At 35.9% G+C, this 13,355-nt stretch overlaps 1 long non-coding RNA gene across 1 annotated transcript in view; it reads left to right on the forward strand.

Moving 5' to 3' along the window:
* LOC129657165 (uncharacterized) overlaps positions 1-13,133 on the forward strand; it is a 32,967-nt gene extending 19,834 nt beyond the window's left edge. Inside the window, exons 2-3 of the long non-coding RNA XR_008716569.1 lie at positions 12,393-12,523; positions 12,834-13,133. This is a non-coding gene — a long non-coding RNA (uncharacterized LOC129657165). The remainder of the gene's footprint in view (positions 1-12,392; positions 12,524-12,833) is intronic.
* The last annotated feature ends 222 nt before the right edge of the window (positions 13,134-13,355 follow it).

The following is a 13,355-nucleotide window of genomic DNA, read 5'->3' on the forward strand; positions in this document are numbered from 1 at the left end:
ATCTGTATCTAAATTATTCAATCAAAATAACATTTACCCTTAATTACTGAAGTAATATATGCTCAAATCAGAAAATTTAGAAAATGCTGAAAAGCAGAAAAGATAAAACTCTGAATGCTCAGAGTTTTGGTGTTTCTTTCCTATCATTTTTTGTCATATAACATATATAATTCCATATTATATCATATAGCACATATAGTTTCAAACTCTAATTTACTTTCTTCCTTTTTCCTTAGCAATAACAAATCTTCCTATGTCAATAAATATTCATCTGTTTGTGGCATTTAAATTTTTCCAGAAGTATAAAAATGCATTGAAATGTGCAAAAATGTTGTAGCTACTTCTGTTTATTTTCTAAGGGTAAATGGCTAAAATTGAGAGATTGCAGATGAGCGGTTTGCTCAGTGGTAAAGGTTTCGTGTGCGTGTGTGTGTCCGTGTGTATGTTCCCATTTTATTCTCCAGAAAATCATCCGTTGCTTCACCCGCCTCTTCATCCCCCCAGGACTATGACTCTCCAATGTCTTTCTATACCTTCAAAACTTAGGTCAAGTTTTTTTCTACTCACTTCATTTAACATTATCATGCTTTCCCTCTCTCAGAGGAAAAAGAAGCCATTAGGAAAACTCCCTCAACGTCACTTCCTCAACTGCAAAGTTATTTATTTATTTGCCTATCAATTTTCCTGCTTGCTGAGAGTTTTCACTGTGAGTGATTTTTCCATATGTTCTAAACCCCATCACCATGGTATCATATCTGAGTCCACATGTCAGCATTTATCAAGGAATTTGTTTCTTTATCTACCTGGTTGCATTTCTTGGCAAAATGTTTTTCTCATAATGTTTTTACTGTTATTAAATATTGATTCAATTTCTACTGATTTTCCATTTAAATTTCTGAAATTAGTAATTTATGTTCTCTAATTTTTTTATCACTTATGCTAATTATTTATCAAATAGATAAGTAATCTATTATACTAGTTTTTTTGAGTAAACTAATTTTGGTTTGGAAAGCTTTCCTTTCATAATTTTGTATTTTGCTTTGATTGATTTCTGTTCTTATCATTGTTATTTTCTGTTTTAAATATTCTTTGAATTTAATTTACTGTTTTGTTTCTTGAAATAGATGTTTGAATTACTAAATTTCAGTTTTTGTTTATTTCCAGTATTTAGAAATTAAAGTTTTAACTGCATCCTATAAGTTTTGATATATCATATTATCATTTTCTTTCCATTTAAAATATTTTCTAATTACTTTTGTGGTTCTTTGCTGACCTATGTGTTACTTACATGTGTGTCACTAAATTTCTCCCAAATTTGGGGAGTTTACTCTACTTACTGTCTCTCATTCATTTTATAGCTCAACTCCACTGTTGTCAGAGAAAAGCCTCTGAATTATGTAAATCCATTGATAATTTTTAAAAATTGTTTTATGGCCAGCACATGCTCCATTTTGGAAAATAATCATGTGGGTTTGAAAATGCAGTGTGTTCTGCAGCTCCTTGGTTTATATTGGATTTATGTAAATTAGGTCAAAATTGTGTTTCTGTTAATTGCATTTTTCAAAAATTTTATATTCTTAGTAATTTTTGATTTGCTTGTGCCATCAGTAACAAGAGATTGTGCTCAAATTTCTTGTGTTTGTGGATTTGACAATGTCTCCTGCCTATTTTGCTTTATATTTTTTTCTCTGAAGCTAGAAAACTCCACACAAGCAAATTAAAGATTGTTATATCTTCCTGCTCAACTGATCCTATTATCATTATGAAATATCTTTCTTGATCTTGTATAGTGCTTCTTCCTTTAAAGGCAACTTTGCTAGATAGTGCATCCAGGCTCAGTCACTCAGTCATGTCCAACGCTTTGTGACCCCATGATGATAGCCTGCCAGGCTCCCCTCTCTATGGGATTCTCTAGGCAAGAATACTGGACTGGGTTGCCATGCCCTCCTCCAGGGAATCTACCCAACCCAGAGATCGAACCAGTGTCTCCTGCATCTCCTTCATTGCAGGAGGATTATTTACCAGTGAGCCACCAGGGAAGCCTGGTAGAAATTAGTACTATAGATTAAATACTTTCCTTTTGTTAGTGCTTGCATGGTATTTATATTTCCATCTTTTTATTGTCAATCTGCCTGTGTCCTCAAACATAAGGTTAATTCATTGTAATTAGCAAAATGTTGTTATTTTGAGATCCTTCTGTGTTAGTCATTCAGTCGTGTCCAACTCTTTGCCACCCCATGGCTGTAGCCGGCCAGGCTCCTCTCTCCATGGGATTTCCCAGGCAAGAATACTGGAATGGGTCGTCAGTCCCTTCTCCAGGGGATCTTGACAACCCAGGGATCAAACCAGGTCTTCCGCAATGCAGGCAGATTCTTTACCATCTGAGCCACCCAGGAAGCAGTCTAACAGTTCATTTATTTTATTGGGCTATTATACAATTTACATTTAGCTACAATTTAAAGCACATTCATTTGTGTTTAAATCTAAATTTTTGTTTCTTACTTTTTGCATCTGTTTTTAAAATTAATTACAAAAATATTCTATTTCATCCCCTTATTTGGTTTACAGCTAAGTATGCTACACAGTTTTTGCTATTTTATTAGTGCAATCTGCGGTAATCAAACTATGGCACATGGCTGAAGTCTACGTGAAGTCCATATTCATCATCATTTCAGTTCAGTTCAGTCGCTCAGTCGCGTCCGACTCTTTGCGACCCCATGAATCTCAGCACGCCAGGCCTCCCTGTCCATCACCAACTCCCGGAGTTCACTCAGACTCACGTCCATCGAGTCAGTGATGCCATCCAGCCATCTCATCCTCTGTCATCCCCTTCTCCTCCTGCCCCCAGTCCCTCCCATCATCAGAGTCTTTTCCAATGAGTCAACTCTTCGCATGAGGTGGCCAAAGCACTGGAGTTTCAGCTTTTGCATCATTCCTTCCCAAGAACACCCAGGGCTGATCTCCTTCAGAATGGACTGGTTGTATCTCCTTGCAGTCCAAGGGACTCTCAAGAGTCTTCTCCAACACCACAGTTCAAAAACATCGATTCTTCGGCGCTCAGCTTTCTTTATAATCCAACTCTCACGTCCATACATGACCACTGGAAAAACCATAGCCTTGATTAGATGGACCTTTGTTGGCAAAGTAATGTCTCTGCTTTTCAATATGCTATCTAAGTTGGTCATAACTTTCCTTCCAAGGAGTAAGTGTCTTTTAATTTCATAGCTGCAGTCACCATCTGCAGTGATTTTGGAGCCCAAAAAAAGAAAGTCTGGCACTGTTTCCCCTGTTTCCCCATCTATTTGCCATGAAGTGATGGGACCGGATACCATGATCTTCGTTTTCTGAATGTTGAGCTTTAAGCCAACTTTTTTACTCTTCACTTTCACTTTCATCAAGAGGCTTTTTAGCTGCTCTTCACTTTCTGCCATAAGGGTGGTGTCATCTGCATATCTGAGGTTACTGATATTTCTCCTGGCAATCTTGATTCCAGTTTGTGTTTCTTCCAGTCCAGTGTTTCTCATGATGTACTCTGCATATAGTCCATCATAAATTGGTATTATCACTCCATGGACAAGGCAAGGTTATCAGAACATTTTAATCCTACTTATCTTCTCTTGTTTCTTGTATTTATATGTTTTTTTCCATACATATTTGAAACTTCAAAAGATATTACAATTGCTATTTTACATATTCATTTATATTTACATAAATTATTATACTCTCTGATCATCTTTATTTACCTTCTTTCATTGCTGTAGTTTTATCTAGGATAATTATATTTCTCCCTAAAGAACTCTCTTTGTACATATATTTATTGGGGATCTACTGGTGAGAAAACTAGGGTTTTTTTTTTCTTTTTTACCTGAAAATATATTTATTTGCCTTTATTTTGAATGATATTTTTGTTGATTATATTGTTCTGGACTGACAAAAATGTTCTATTAACATTTAAAAAATAATACTTCATTATCATGAAGCTTCCATATTTTCTGTTATATAATCAGCTGTTGAAATACAGTTGTTGTTTTGAAAGTGTTGTGTCTTTTTTCCCCCTCAGGTGCTTTTGTATTTTGTTTCAAGCAGTTTTTCCCATGATGTGGCGCTCTGAGTAATTTTTTTTGTTTGTTTTTCATGATTGATTTATAGAAGTTCTTGAATTTGTGGTTTGATATTTTTCATTTGTTTTCGGAAATTCTCAACCATCATTATCTCCTCAAATATTGTTTCTTCTTTCCTCTCTTTTGTCATTTCCTGGGACTCCAATGACTTTTAGGAAGTATTATTGTCTCTATGTCACTTCTGTTCCTTTATTTTGCTTATATTTCAATTTCCTAATAACCTTTCTTCTTCCTTTTTGCTGAAACCTTAATCTTAATAGTTAAATCTATTTATTTATTTTAGATAATTTTGAATTTTATGATTTAATATTTTTCAGCTTTAACATTTTTTTAACATTTTTAGAGATTTATTTTATAGACATTTGGCTATTCTGAGGAAAAATTTTATTTATTAATTTTTAAAACATATTAATTACAGGTATTTAAGATCCAACTCTATAATTCAAAAATGAGATTAATCATGCATGCATGCATGCAATCATATTGCCTCATGTGTATTGTCTATATATGTTTTCTCTTGGTTTTGGACATTCATTCCTATTTCTTGATGAGATTGTCAAACTTTATTAAATACATGGCATTGTTTATGAAAAATTGTAGAAATTCTGCTTGACACTATCTTCCAATGGATGGAATTTAGTATTTTTTTTAATGGTCAAACTGAGTAAAGTCAGCTTACCTTGAGATTCTTTTCTTCTTCAGAGCCTGAACTCTAATTTTTGACTCCTCAGCACTTGGAGACCACAAGAACTACTGCTTAAAGTTTTGCCACTTAGTAGCCAAACCGCCACATTCAGAAAACTAAGATCATGGCATCCAGTCCCATCACTTCATGGCAAATAGATGGGGAAACAGTGGAAACAGTGGCTGACTTTATTTTTGGGGGGCTCCAAAATCACTTCACATGGTGACTGCAGCCATGAAATCAAAAGACACTCCCTGGAAGGAGAGTTATGACCAACCTAGACAGCATATTAAAAAACAGAGACATTACTTTGTCAACAAAGGTCAAGGCTATGGTTTTTCCAGTAGTCATGTATGGATGTGAGAGTTGGACTATACAGAGAGTTGAGTGCCAAAGAATTGATGCTTTTGAACTGTGGTGTTGGAGAAGACTCTTGAGAGTCCCTTGGACTGCACGGAGATCCAACCAGCCCATCCGAAAGATCAGTCCTGGGTGTTCATTGGAAGGACTGATGTTGAAGCTGAAACTCCAATACTTTGGCCACCTGATGTGAAGCACTGACTCATTTGCAAAGACCCTGATACTGGGAAAGATTGAAGGCAGGAGGAGAAGGGGATGACAGAGGATAAGATAGTTGGATGGCATCACCAACTCAATGGACATGAGTTTGGGTAGGCTCCGGGAGTTGGCGATGGACAGGGAGGCCTAGCATGCTCCAGTCCATGGGGTCGCAAAGAGTCAGACACGACTGAGTAACTGAACTGAGCTGAACTGAGCCACTTTCTGCTTGATTTCCAGACATAAAGTTCTGTGAATTCACAGTTTAGGAATTTGCAAATGTATCTAGGAAAAATTGTGATCTGTCTGTTGGATTTGTTTTTCTGTGACTTGATTTTTCTGAAATTTTAGCCAGCAATCTTAGTGACCTTGATAACCTTGAATTTTGAATTCTCTTTCCCCAAGCCCAGTGAGACTCAGCTGCCAGCCCTAACCTACTTCCTGCTGTTCTCCACCTGTAGTGTAGGGTGAAAATAAGCCACTCCCCAAGACAGCGTGCATCTTGGCACCTAATATAGAGCTTATTGCTCTCATGCTTTTCCATTCTCCTAAGGATTTGGCTTCCCCTGTCCATATAGTGTTATTCTTTGATGTCTTGAGGAAGGGGAAAAGAAAGAAAAAAAAAACCTCAGCTTTTAAAATACTTAATTAAATTTGCAGTTGTAATTAGTCAGGAGTGGGGGTTAGTTTTATTTAGGTACTGTGACATGGCCAGAGGTGGTATTCCTATTTCAATAACTTTTACTTTAAAACTTCATCACTTCTGCTTTTTGGAGGTCCGTTATCTTGATCTTTTTCTTACTCATTACCTTGAAAGTTCTCTTCATCCATTTGCATTCTTTCTTGTATATTTTTCAAGGCTGTGCATTTCTTCTGAGCTTCACTTTAGCTATATTCCACGGGTTGTGGTTTCCAGTTTGTATCACCCACTTCTACCTGCCCATAAACCACCTCCCTGAGTGTTTTGGAATTTCCCTTTAGGTTTCTTATTTAAAGTAAGATTTTGTAAGAAAAGTTGTATTGTTTCAAAATTTCTAGATGCTAGAGAATTTTTATTTCTGGCTTTGTTAATAATTTTCAATCCCAGGTAATAAATATATTATTTACATTTTGGAATTTGTTGAGGTTCTTTTTTAGCCTAAGATATGAATTTTAATGAATTTTTTCATGACACTTGAAAAGAAAGTGCATTCTGTTTTCAGATTATTCTTCCCCACCTCCTGGCCCATCTCTCTGTCTCTCTTTATTTCTCTGTCTGTCTCATTGACTGGTTTCTGGCCTGAGTTCAACACTGTTATGATCCTTAGTTTCATTTTGTTTGTCCTTGTACTTTGCCCAATATTTTATTTTTAATCTTTCCAAATCAGATTTTTTTCATTGCATCTCATAAGTAGCTCACAATTTTGTTTTTCATTGTATTATTTTACTTTAAATAAGTTAGGCCACTTACTATCATTGATATTTTAGAGAAATTTGAGTTTAATGTGGCATATTATTTTATGCTATGCCTTCTGCTTATATAACTTTGTTTTTGAAAACTCTTTCACTCTGCAGTGATTTGCATTGTTTCTTCTGACAAGGACTTTTTATTTTATCTATAAGTTTATATATTACTAATATACACTACATATTTAGACTGCATTACTGCTGTATTATTAACAATGGTAACATTTCCATGTCCTTTCTTGATTCTCTCACAATCTAACAAATTGGATTTACTATATTATTTTTGGTTTTATCTACCTTTGTGCTACATATTTATGTTTTTAAAATCAACAGTAAATGATAGTATTGACTTCCAGGTACTATAAATTAGGATATAGTTTCATGTACATACATGCTAAGAACAAACACATGTTACTCCTTGCCTCTGGACATTTTCTGATTTCTTGGCAACCTCTGGCTGCCAGAAGTGAGTGCTTTTATTTTGAAAAATATTTGTTTATTGCATTTATATTCAAAGACAGTTTTTCTGTGTATAGCATTCTTGGGTCAAAATTAAATATATAACACCTTTGTATTCTTGTGTTTAATATTGCTGAGGAAAATGTAAAGGCAGCCTAATATTTCCACCTCTCCTTTTACATGTATTAAACTTTAAAGGAGTACTTCTATCTTTGAAGTTTAGAAACTTTATTGCAATGTATCTAATGGTTTTTTAAATTGAAGTATAGTTGATTTACAGTGTTGTATACATTTCTACTGTACAGCAAAATGATTCTGTTTTATATATATATATAAGGCAATGGCACCCCACTCCAGTACTCTTGCCTGGAAAATCCCATGGATGGAGGAGCCTGGTAGGCTGCAGTCCATGGGGTCGCTAAGAGTCGGACACGACTGAGTGACTTCACTTTCACTTTTCACTTTCATGCATTGGAGGAGGAAATGGCAACCCACTCCACTGTTCTTGCCTGGAGAATCCCAGGGACGGCAGGGCCTGGTGGGCTGCTGTCTATGGGGTCGCACAGAGTTGAACACGACTGAAGCGACTTAGCAGCAGCAGCATATACACATTATTTTTATACTTTTCCATCATGGTTTATCATAGGATACTAAATATAGTTATCTGGGCTATACAGTGGACCCTGGTGTTTATCCATCCCATATATAATAGCTTAGCCTCCCACTTCATCCCTCCTCTAACACTCCTCCCCCGACTTGGCGACCACAAATCTGTTTTCTATGTCTGTGAGTCTGTTTCTGTTCTGTAGATAGGTTCATTTGTGTCATATTTTAGATTCCACATATAAGTGATATCATATGATATTTGTCCTTCTCTTTCTGACTTACTTCACACGCTATGATGATAAACAAATGGGATGTAATGAAACTTACAAGCTTTTGCACAGCAAAAGAAACCACAAAAAAGAGAAAAGACAGCCTGCAGAATGGGAGAAAATATTTGCAAATGATGTGACCAACAAGGGCATAATTTACAAAATATGTGAATGGCTCATGCAACTTAACAACAAAACAAACAACCCAACTGAAAACTGGGCAGAAGAAATAGACATTTCTCCAAAGAAGAAATGTAAATGACCAACAGGGACATAAAAAGATGCTTGACATCACTAATTAGTAGAGAAATGCAAATCAAAGCTATAATGAAATATCATCTCATACCAGTCAGAAAGGCTACCATTAAGAAGTTACAAACAATAAATGCCAGAGAGGGTGTGGAGAAAAGGGAACCTTCCTACACTGTTGATGGGGATGTAAATTGGTACAACCACAATGGAAACCAGCATGGAGGTTCCTTAAGAAACTAAAAGTAGAGCTACCATATGATCCAGGAGTCCTATTCCTAGGCACATATATAGAGAAAAAACATGAAAAGGATACATGTACCTCAATGCATGTATGTGTGTTGTTCATTGCAACATGATTCACATTCACTATTCATATATACCACATTTTCTTTAGCCATTCATCTGTTGATGGACATTTAGGTTGTTTCCATGTCTTGCTTCTGTGTGTGTGTGTGTGTGTGTGTGTGTGTGTGTGTGTGTGTGATGGAATATAACTTAACCATTAAATTAACAAATTAATGCCAGTTATAGCAACATGGATGAATACAACTACAATATATCTAGTTTTAATTATTCTTACATATGGTATGCCATTTCAACATTAGCTTCAATACTTCTTTGATATCAGAAATTTTTCTTCAGTGAAATCTATTTCTTTGTTTATTTGGAACTTTGGAACTCTGAATATTTTTCTTCTGGCTTTCCTAGCTAAATATTTCCTTCTGTATTTTAACCTTTCATTTCCATTCTTTTCAGCTTCTTTTTTACTTATTTCTATTCTCTGTGTACCTTACATATATTCAGCAGTTTTAATTTTTATAGTGCTTCTAATTTTACTTTTATTTCAATTATGATTTAGTTTTTTCCTTTTACTTCTTTCCTTAGCTTTGATAATCTATGTTTTATTTTTTACTTGTTTGTTAGTATCTTTTCTGAGGTCTTGCGTCCATATTTTATATTCCTAATTAATAAGAGAATCACTACATTGAGATTCTGGAATAGGAATTCCAAGATATTTTGTTTCAATTTTCATTGTTTATTGGCAATATTTTTCTGATGCGTTTTCATTATCTGTCTTGTTTTCTGCTCCTTTCCTCCTGTTTTGCTAATTATTTTTGTATGTATGCATCCTTATATGAGGTGATTTTTCTCATTCATATATCTGAGGAATTTCACCTGGGAAAGGACCTGAGGTTGATGCAGGTTAATGGTTACTTTACATAAGATATAAGAGTAATCTTTATTTCTCCCAATCCAATACATAGGAGATATTTTGGCAGAACTTTTTATAGTACAAAAGTCCTATCTGCTCCTTCTTTTATTTACCATGTGCACAAACTGTTCCTTCTCAATGGGACTTTCTAGCTAATTCTCTGTTTGACCTTATGTTCTCTGCTTTTCAAATATATGACATATTCATGTCAGGGAAATTTTTGTTGCCAAATTTTGCTTCTATGTCCTACAGTTGCAAACAAGAGTAGTCTGCATTCAGTGTACTCTTTTTACCTTAAAAATAATATCTTATGGTTTTCTGGCAACCAACTGCAGTAAATACCTAATTTCTATCTTTTTCTTCATAGCTTATTTGTGGTTTTGGATTTTACTGACACTTAATTTATTTAAAACTGGGCTTTGCCTGTTTCTTACTTTCCTTGATGCATTGGTTTTTATGTAATTGGAGAAGGGGAAATTTAACTTTTCATCATCAATTTCAAATTGGATGGCTGAGCTGCATTTCAATCTTTGATATTAAGAACATAAAGGAAGTATAGAAAACTCCTATTTCAAGCAGAAGGTGAAATTCAGGCTACAGTAATATGACTCTGAAGGCAATACCAAACCTATTATAAACAGTGAAATAAAAACCCATCCCATATCTCTTAATTGTCAGTCTAATGCCATTTAAGCTGCACAAACTATTCCATTTCAAAACTTCTAGTGAAACGTGTCTCAAAGCAAGTAACTTTTTAGCAAGTTAGGAAAATATTTGCAAAAATTGGAACTCTGGATGAATTTTCTCAGTAAGCAAGAGACAACTTTCTTCTAACATTTCCACTAGAATAGGAAAAAAAGAAAGATATTTTGATGTAGGTCCGAATTAAATATTAAGGTAGTTTTAGGGATTAATGGTGTGATGATGTAAGTTTTGTAGATGATGGTGGAGTTATATTACTATTGAAGGCTGTGGTGGTCAGTGCACCAAGAATGCCTGATTCTGTACTGCCTGTGCTCTCATTCTTTTTCAGGAGTTATGTGAGGAAAGTAAAATCAAGGGCACTTAATTATTTTCTGACACTTAGCTTGATATACACATAGATTTATTCTGGACTTGTGGGCTACTGTGTGCTTTGAAATAAAACCTCATTTTTGTTTCTAAACCCAAATTTTAATTTATTATTTCATCAGTCTACATTTGCGCTACATGCAGTTCTGTACACGGGTTAGAGAGTGACTGGAAAAAAAAAAAGACAAAGTCTCAGCCTTCATAGTGCTAATACTTTGATACGGGAGATAGACAATAATCATATTTATAGGTAAATAGATTGAGAGCCAGATAACTGATTTTTGCCATGAAAGATGAAGTGCTGAGTGAATGTGGCTTCTTCATGTCCCTTCTGTTACTTAGTTCTTGTTTAGTCGCTAAGTCCTTTCTGACTCTTTTGTGAACCCATGGACTGTAGCCTGCCAGCTTCTCTGTCCACAGGATTTTCCAAGCAAGAATACTGGAGTGGGTTGCCATTTCCTTCTCCAGGGGATCTTCCCGACCCAGGGATCGAACCCATGTCTCCTGCGTTGGCAGGTGGATTCTTCACCACTAAGCCACCAGGGAAGCCTCATGTTACTTAGAGCTATGCCCATGTTTGAAGAACTCTAGGGGTTTAAGGGAATAGGTCTAAGGATTATAGAACTGCAGGCTCACCTGTATACCATTGCAGGTTGGAAGTAGCTGGTATTTTACACTTAAATGTCTACCTTATTAGCATAACATGAACTTCATCTTGTCCCATGGCTATATAATTTAAATTTTATTTCATAATGTATTTCTGTGCCATCAGATCTGATTAAGCTACCAGTTCAATTAGACTTCCATGAAGTACCACAGAGAGTGACAGGGGTGGGAACAACAGTATTATAGAAAAAAAGAACCTTCTGTAGTGACATTTGAGTTGAAATGTAATTGATGAGAAAATGAAGGCTTGCAAAGACTTCAGTGTAGAGTGTGGGAATAACAGGCTTGACATGTTTGAGGCATAGAAAGGAGGATAGTATGCTGAAAGATTAAATTTTGGTGACGGGCAGGAATCAAATCATAGAGACCCTGAAGGCCTGGAAGGACTAGGGATTTTACTCTCACTGTTATAGGATGCAATTGGTGGTTTTTTGTTTGCTTGTTTAGTAAAAGAGTAACAGTTTGGTTTATGTTTAGCTGCTGCATCGAGGATTAACTGTAAAGGACAGGATGGAAACAGGAAGCTCAGTTACGAGCCTTTTGTAGTAATCCAGGCTGGTCTTCATGGGATAGCAGTGGATGTGGAGCAGTGCAGATACAAACTGGATATTCACCAGTTTCAAAATATCTGAAAACATAAAGGAAGCATTCAATTATTTTTATTATACATTTTTCAGGTTAGTGGTTGTATTTATGACTTTAAAGTAAGTTTTTCACCTGAAAATTTCTCTAGAGGCTGAAGGAAATGGTTCTCCGATGAGGGAAATTTGGCTCTGGCCTCTGGCTTGAACTCTTCCACAAGCCCCCACCCTTAGCTCCTGCTGCAGGTGGTCCACCCATAGCCTTTTATTCTGGGGTCTACTGTTTCATGGGAATCTCTCCTGAGAATGATTGGAAAGATGGTTCAGTGTTACTCAGATTCATGTTGACTACCCAACTTCTGCAAAATTTTAGATATGCTTGTATGAAAAACAGTGTTCAGGAGGCTTCCTTGCTGCCCCTACTCCACTCTGTAATTCTGATCCTTTTTTTTCTCTACTTCACAGCTGAGTGGTATGCATCGCTCTGTAGGTTGAATTGTTGTTGTTCAGTCGCTCAGTCGTGTCCAACTCTGAGATCCATGGACTGCAGCCTGCCAGAATTCCGTCCTTCACTATCTCCCGGAGTAGGTGGGATGGTGAGTCAAACTTCAGAGATGAGATAGACATTTACTTTGACCTACTAGAGGGTGAAAAGAATCAGGGTTTTCACTTAATTTCTGGTGGGAGATGCAGCCCATGGGAAAAAGTAAGGGGAGGAGACGCAGCGATGTTCCCTCTCAGCTCTCTTTTACTGACTGACGTGATAGTGAGGTGGTAGTGAGGATCGCTTTTGGGTGTGAGGCTAGTTCCTTGCCCAAGCACACCTTAAAAAGCTGAAAAGGGCTTCTTTCTCAGTGTGCACTCATTAATTCAACAAATATTTACTGAGTATCTACTTTATTTCAGGTACTACAGCAGGCGCTAAAGTCAGAGAAATGAAAAGACGACCAGAGTCAACTGCCCTCAGTGTCTTAAAACATCAACTGCTTTATAGTATAAACCTTAATGTCTTATCATATTTCTACCTGAAATCAGATGTTTTAACTTTTTAATGATTGTATACGCTTATGTGGGTTAATTGGAATATGAAAATGAATTATTTCTTGTTCAGTGATTCCATTTTCTAGTTATCTATAATCATATTTACCCTATTTATTCAGCTTAACTTCTCCTCTTTTATCCTGTTTCTTTGGCCAGTACAAACTTTATCATCTTTTGAATGGAATTTTAACTCAGAACATCGAATAAATGATGACTGTGATCTTCTTATACACGGAAACTTTCTCATTTTCTAGGTCAGTCTCCTGGAAACCTATGCCATATTTTAGATTAGACTGTGAATTAAGTACCAGGCTTAAATGACTCCACTTTGTCAATAACCAGTTATGTTGTTTTTTTGTGCCTGCACTATGTGAAGATCTTTCTGAA

The sequence above is a fragment of the Bubalus kerabau genome, chromosome 7, assembly GCF_029407905.1.
Source record: "Bubalus kerabau isolate K-KA32 ecotype Philippines breed swamp buffalo chromosome 7, PCC_UOA_SB_1v2, whole genome shotgun sequence".
In the NCBI taxonomy this organism is placed as follows: Eukaryota; Metazoa; Chordata; class Mammalia; order Artiodactyla; family Bovidae; genus Bubalus; species Bubalus kerabau.